Source organism: Miscanthus floridulus, chromosome 8, assembly GCF_019320115.1.
Source record: "Miscanthus floridulus cultivar M001 chromosome 8, ASM1932011v1, whole genome shotgun sequence".
In the NCBI taxonomy this organism is placed as follows: domain Eukaryota; kingdom Viridiplantae; phylum Streptophyta; class Magnoliopsida; order Poales; family Poaceae; genus Miscanthus; species Miscanthus floridulus.
This window is the reverse complement of record NC_089587.1, coordinates 139,885,141-139,892,602: the sequence shown is the minus strand read 5'-3', so window position 1 is coordinate 139,892,602 and position 7,462 is coordinate 139,885,141. Positions and strand designations below refer to the sequence as shown.

The window sequence follows — 7,462 nt, the reverse complement described above, 5'->3', positions numbered from 1 at the left end:
TGAGGAGATGGTGCGTGATGCCATGGGCTTTGATGAGTACACTGAGGCGGAGATGAAGAAGCTGAAGAGGTTGATGGCAGACATGAGGACTCCTCTCCATCAGAGCTACAAGGCAAAGTATTCAAAGTTGTTTGCTACTCTCACGCTTCTCCATTTGAAGGCGACATATCATTGGACTGATCGAAGCTTCGATGCATTGCTACATCGATTAGAGGACATGTTGCCTGAGGGGAATGAGTTACCCAAGACCACATATGAGGCCAAGTAGATTGTTTGCCCTATGGGATTGGAGGTCGAGAAAATCGATGCCTGCAAGAATGACTGTATACTGTACCATGGTAAAGAAAATGAAAAACTGACTGAATGCCCTGAGTGTGGAGTCTCTTGATACAAACGAAGAAATGACGGGGGTGATGAGGACAAGAGGCATGGAGCTCCTTGGAAGGTGGTATGGTACTTCCCTATAATCCCTCGCCTGAAGCGTTTGTTTGCAACTGCCAAGGACGCGCAGTTGTTGAGTTGGCACAAGGAGGGACGCAAGAATGATGGTTACCTACGGCATCCAGCAGATGCTATTCAGTGGCGCGTCATCGACTCCAAGTATGCATCTTTTAAAGATGAGCCAAGAAACATTCGCTTTGCACTGAGCACAGATGGCATGAACCCGTTCGGTAACAGGAGCAGCTCGCACAGTGTCTGGCCTGTGTTGTTATCGATCTACAACATTCCATCGTGGCTGTGTAACAGGAGGAAATACATGATGATGCCACTTTTGATCTCGGGTCCGCATTAGCCAGGGAATGACATCGATGTGTATCTGAGGCTAGTTGTCAAAGAGCTCAAGACGCTCTGGTCAGACGGTGTCAAGGTATATGATGGGTTCAAGAGAGAGTCATTCAAGTTGCGTGCAATGGTGTTAACCAGCATCACCGATGTTCCGGGACACCGTTGCTTGTCTAGGCAGTCCAAAGGAGAGAAAGATTATTTTCAGTGCTTAGATGATACCGAGAGTCTTTGGCTGAACAACTCGAAGAAGAGGGTGTACATAAGACATCGATGTTTCCTTAGCCGATCCCATCCTTACCGGCTCATGAAACGCCAGTTTGATGGCACAATTGAGAAGGGATCTGCTCTGAGGCATTTCACTGGGCACGATGTCTATGACCAGGTAAAGGATGTCAATGTTACGTTGGGGAAGAACAAAAAGAGTGCCCTTGGAAAGAGAAAGCGCAAGGAGGAAGAAGTCACTGATAAGAGGTGGAAGAAGAAGTCCATTCTATGGGAGCCACCCTATTGGAAAGACTTAGCAGTTCACCACAGCATCGATGTCATGCATGTGACAAAGAATGTTTGTGGGAGCTTACTTGGAACACTCTTGAACACCAAGGGGAAAAGCAAGGACCATGCAAATGCACGAGCGGACATGAAAGATTTGGATATCAGGACCGAGTTGTGTCCCAAGGGCCCCAGTGCCCAGCTACCATTATGTGCCGTAAATCTAACTAAGGAAGAGAGGTAGGAGCTGTGTGACTTCTTCCGTAGCGTGAAAGTTCCCTCCGGATACTCAGCGGACATCAGGAAGCTCGTGGCACCAAAAGAGAACAAAATGCTCCCAATGAAGGCTCACGATTGCGATGTCATGCTCACAACAATGCTTGCGGTTGGAATCAGGAACATTTTGCCAGAAAAAGTCCGAATGGCAATCATGAGCCTATGCTTCTTCTTCAATGCAATATCTCAGAAGGTTCTTGATGAGAGGTCACTGGACAATCTTGAGAAGAAGCTTTTCCAGACAATGTCTCTTCTAGAGGCGTACTTCCCACCGGCATTCTTTGATATATCTATTCATCTCATTGCTCATCTGGTCAAGGAAATAAAGTATCTTGGTCCCGTGTTCCTGCATCATATGTACCCGTACGAGAGATTCATGAGCACTTTGAACCGGTATACAAAGAGTCAGGTTCATCCTGAGGGAAGCATGGTCCAGGGTTACTCTGCTGAGGACGTGGTTGATTGGTGCCTTGGTTACATTGATCCTACAAATCCAATCGGCTTATATAAGTCTCCCCATGAGGGAAGGCTAGCGGGGATAGGGACTCTTGGGAAGAAGACACTTAATCCAGATCCGGATGATTACCAGCGGGCTCACTTTCTCATGTTGGTACACACACTAGAAGTGTCTCCTTATATCGAGGAGCATAAGGAGCAGTTGCGTCAAGAGAATCCAGGTCAGAGCGAAGCATGGATAGGGAGGGCACATATGAAGGGATTCAACATTTGGTTCAAAAAGAGGATCCTCAGTTTGAGCTCTTGCACAGATGAAGGGCTTCGGAACCTAGCAGAAGGCCCTTTGTTCACAATCACAAGTTATCAGGGATATGACATAAATGGATACACATTTTACACCTTGGCTCAAGACCAGAAAAGTGTGTACCAAAATAGTGGTGTTCGTGTAGTTGCTTTGGACAACACTGACGTACAAAAGGATGCATACTATGGTCAGATAGAGGAGATCTGGGAGCTAACTTATCCTGGGGTCAAGGAGCCCTTCAAGGTGACTGTTTTTCGGTGCCGTTGGGTTAAGGGCACAAGGGGCATCAACAAGGACAGATATGGATTCACTACCGTTGATTTTGAACAGGTTGGGTACAAGGATGAACCATTTGTACTTGCAGCTCAGGTTTCACAAGTCTTTTATGAACCATTCGTACTTGCAGAGGGTCGGGTGTTCCCAAAGGAGTTTGTGCTAGAATCAGTCCAAATAGATTATGATTATGCAATAGTCCAAGTGGAATGTGTACATCAGGGTTATGAGGATTATGTGCTGCAGCCGCCCCCTAATGATGTTACAAAACACTTAGAGAAGCTCTACTACAGAGGATACAGTGGAGAAGGGATTGGATTCTAGTGAAACAAACACATGAGACCCAGCCAACCCAATCTCAACCAGATGAGACCACAAAGAGTGCCAAGAGTGTTTCGAAGGGCACTAATGCTATTATTTCTACAAAGCTACTTTGTGGAGCCAATTCAACTCCTTCAAATCATCAATCTCCGGCCACATCTGATGCAACAAAGAGTGTGCCAAAGGAGCATAATATAGCCAACCCTTCAAAAAATCTAAACAGCTCAGAGAAGGAGTGCACTAAGCTGCCCACGCAGCCAAAAGTGGGAACTGAGGCTGTTGGAAGCGGTGCAAGGCCACCCAAGCAACCCAAAGGGGCTAGTAAGGCTGTTGGAGAGAGTGAAAAGGCAGCCATAAATAAAAAGTTGGCTAGTAAGGCTGTTGGACAGAGTCTAAAACAACCGCAGCAGCAAAAATGGATTGATAAGTACAAATGTGGCCACCCATTTCTCCCAGCAATGGACCTCAAGGTGGTAGGACCTGGATGTACTACTCTTCATGCTCATTACATGAAAGATTGCGTCAACAATAAGCATGGGATAGTGGTTAGGTTCAGGGGTATTTATATGCTGAACTCATCAAATTTCAAAGTCGGGCTTGTGAGATACAATTTTCTGTATGACCTCTTCCAATTTGGGGCATTGGATGCCTCTCTTCTTCAATGCTGGATATTGTAAGTACCTCCAAACAAATCTGTGTTCTTTACTTTTGTTACCCCATGGTAGAAGAACAGAAATAAGGTCATAGCTGATAGTAGTTCTCCTTACATTTAAAGTAACCATCTAATAAATAAATCATCCACCTATGTCATTATGAAAACTATCTATATCATCCCTACATTTGTATCTAGCCATCTCCATATAGAGTATTTGGTAACTAAAATTTATAACAATCAGGCAAAGATAGAAGGTATATATATATATATAATGTACTATGAGCAGAACATTTTCTATTAGTTATGTGCCCCTAACTTTATCCATGAATTTCTCTCAAGAAATTACTAGGCTGCACAAGAGCTCAGATTGGTGGAATTTGATTCCACCGTGTTTGGATCATATTTTGTCTAAAGAGGTACTCCATATTCTCAAAAGAAATAACCGAATAAGTGAGAAAAGAGAGGATGTGAAATTTAGTTTCAGGGCTTTTTTGGTACATATGTAAGGGCATAGTATTTGAGTTGTAGCTTTTGAACATGTCAGCTTTTCTATTCCGGTGGTATATCTCCCCTGCTGCTGCTGCACGCCATCCAGGCATAGATTGGGCTTGGGCATGATAGGTTTTTTTTTCTCACCCATTGTAGTATTTCTAAGGTTGAGTGTGAGCATGCCAAAAGTTTCAAGTTTTTCCATGTGTTGTATGACCAGAGATCCTACATAACTGATAAACATGAATAAAAGATATGCTCTTTCAACTCAACCTTTGCGTTGCTCTGTTAACTTCATGTTGAATTTGGTTTGGTTCACTAACTGTATTTTGATTATTGTCTGAGTGACCGCCTGACATCAGTTTTTTGCCGAATTTTGTTCCACACTATTAATCTCCAGTTAACAGCTAAACTGGTTGGCTTCAGCGTAGACAAACAAATTACCTTTAACACATAGTAGTTCGGGGACAATTGGTAGTGGCGGAGTTAAAGTAGATTGTTTGTAGGTGGGTTTAACTGTTCTGGCAAACAAAATAACTGTGTTGGCCGGCAGCTTTTATCTGGTTATTGATACTATTACTTTGGTCCTTAGCAGAACCTACTAGGTCTTGTTTATACAGTTCTGTTTTGATAGCTGCTATTGTGCCTTTGTTTATTGCCAGTTGCTATTTTTGCAGAACCGCTTTTGAACATGTCAGCTTTTGAACATGTCAACTTTTGAACATGTTTAGAGTGCTTCTAGAATAAAACTGAACATAAACATCAATTTTGTGCTTGGTTTACCTTGCATGAGTTGAGGTATAGAGTACAGACGTTAAACTTCAATTTTCATGCTCTGCATCATGTGTATTCTAGCTGACCCAGATAAAATGCAATTAAGCTGGTTGAAGTAGTTGACCCAGATACATATGCTTGTAGTTCATCAGCTGTTCTGTACTCATTTTCTCTAGGCATATCCCTTTTGGTTTATGTACTCATGTTGTCTACATGTTCTTTCTTATTTTTAGATCACTGGTTGTGGAAGCTAAGGCTAAGGACATTCATGTGGGCTTTCTAGATCCACAAGTGATGTCACTGGACAGCATAACATTTGATAAAGACAAAGTTCTGCAGTATGTACAAAAGGCCTTCACCAAGTATACCAAGAATGACTACATAATGTTTGCCTATAACTCTGGCGGCTTAGCTGGTGATCATTGGATCGTCGTGGTAATAATTCAAAAGTGGAATAAGGTCATATACCTTGATTCCAACAGATCTGAAAACCATGATTTTAGCGTGCTAAAACTGTTGATTGACGAGTGAGTTGTTTGCTTACCTACTATTGACTTGTTTCATAAGTGCCAATATCATTGAACCAACATAATGAGCCATATATATGTGTGTGTTGTACTCTTACATGTAGGGCTTTTGCAAGACACACAAACAAGCTGAAAGACAGACCACAGCCATTGAAACACGCTTTTAAATATGCGGTAAGTGCTTCCAAAAATAAAAGTCAATATTGTGCCTCTAGTATATTAAGTACTATGTTCAACTTCCATTTTCAAATTATTGTGTTCTATATATATTTGTCACAGTGCCTTCAACAATCTTCTGCTAAGTCATCTGGCTGGTATGTTGCACACCACTTGTTTTTAGCTATGAGAAAGACAAACTTGGAATACTCTGAGGTATTCATATCTAAACTTTGGATGTGCAAATATAATGGCCCATGGTTGTTTGAGTGTGTGTGACTATGTCATATCCTAGTATCTTTTTTAGCCCATGGTACTTGTTCTGCTACCTGTCTTTTTCTATCTCAAGAGAAGAGAAAAGGTGGAGGCTTTATTTGTATTGCTACCTGTCTTTTCATTTTGGGGAGTGATCTGATGAGGGTGGAGGAGCAGGTGCCAGCTCTGTGCTTTTGCAGCTGAACCTCCTTATGCTCTAGGTAGTTTAGTGATTGGATTAGGAGCATGCAGCTAGCTAACAGATTATTTTCTCTGATTGTTTATTTGTTTCCTAGCACTCGGATATAGTGTGGCCATTGTCGCAGTGGCCAGTTTATGTTTCAATTTGAGTATCATTATTCGGTAATAGTGGCACTAGCCGATTGCTCATAGTCTTGATGAAAAAGTTTGTGTGGCCTCAGCATTCTGTCTTCAAATCAGTCTCAAGGAAACAGTCCTGCGTGTCCAGAAAAAAGTCTCAAGTAACAGTTGTATTTCAAACCTTAATGCGATTTCACTACATTTGTAGGCTATTCCCTTGATGTAGAAGAAAACTCTGCAGTTTCTTTTCAGTGGAAACATGCACAGTACTACTTTAGTCTTAAGCTCGAATGCTCGATGCTTTACGCTGCCTATATATTTTACTCAGTGATAGACATAGGCACAGCACCATCTGCTTGCTAATGAATTTCCACATCTGCGGATGTTCCTATGTCCATTGATTGTTTGCATCAAGCTTAGCAACTGTGATTTTTTACATTGATTGTCTATATTGTCCTGTACATTGTACTGTACCATGTTTTCTTTTTTACCAAAGTTCTATCTTGACACAGGAATTTGAAGTGTTGACGACGCCCATCGATATGCTCATGATTAGAGAAAAGCTAGCCAGGTTCTTAGTGGAACAAGTCATCGAGAAGAAAGGAGAGTTCCATCATGACCAGTGATGTGTGTTTGCCATTATCAGTGTGAGTCCAGTGATGCAGTGTGTGACTAAATAAATTAAGCCCAATGTTTAGATGGATTTCGAACAAGTTGTGATGGATTTTGAACAAGTTGTGAACATTTGATATAAATGTGAATCTGTTGAACTTGATGTCTATCTTGTGTGAACATGTTACATATTGATGACTTATATATATATATATATATATATATATATATATATATATATATATATATATATATATATATATATATATATATTTCTTCTGTGAACGATGTGGGGTTCTGATGAGCAATGTCTGTGAACGATGTGGGGTTCTGATGAGCAATGTGTACATTTGTTATATGCTATCAGTGACACATTAGACAGACATGAGTCACTGATATCAAATTATCAGTGACGCAAATCAGTGACGCATATTCTTAGTATGTGTCACTCATATATCCTTATTCGTGACGCGTGTTACCACAACGTGTCGCTGATATAGACTTATTAGTGACGCGGGTTCCCACAGCGTGTCGCTGATATGGATTTATCAGTGACGCGTATTCCCATTTTCAGTGACGCGTATTCTGAATAAGCGTCACTCTATTTCCTTATCAGTGACGCATCTTACAGTTATCGGTGACACATGTTCGTGTTATCAGTGACTCGTGTTCTAAATATGCGTCACGGATAGTTTCCTATCAGTGACGCGTTTTTACGCGTCACTAATGTGCCCTTATCACAGACGCAAGAATAGTGACGCGTGTTTT

The 7,462-nt window shown here is 41.7% G+C and overlaps 1 pseudogene; it reads left to right on the top strand.

Annotated features, from left to right (window-relative positions):
* The first annotated feature begins 1,696 nt into the window (after window positions 1-1,696).
* Window positions 1,697-6,785, top strand: LOC136469935 (uncharacterized; annotated as a pseudogene).
* Window positions 6,786-7,462: the final 677 nt, after the last annotated feature.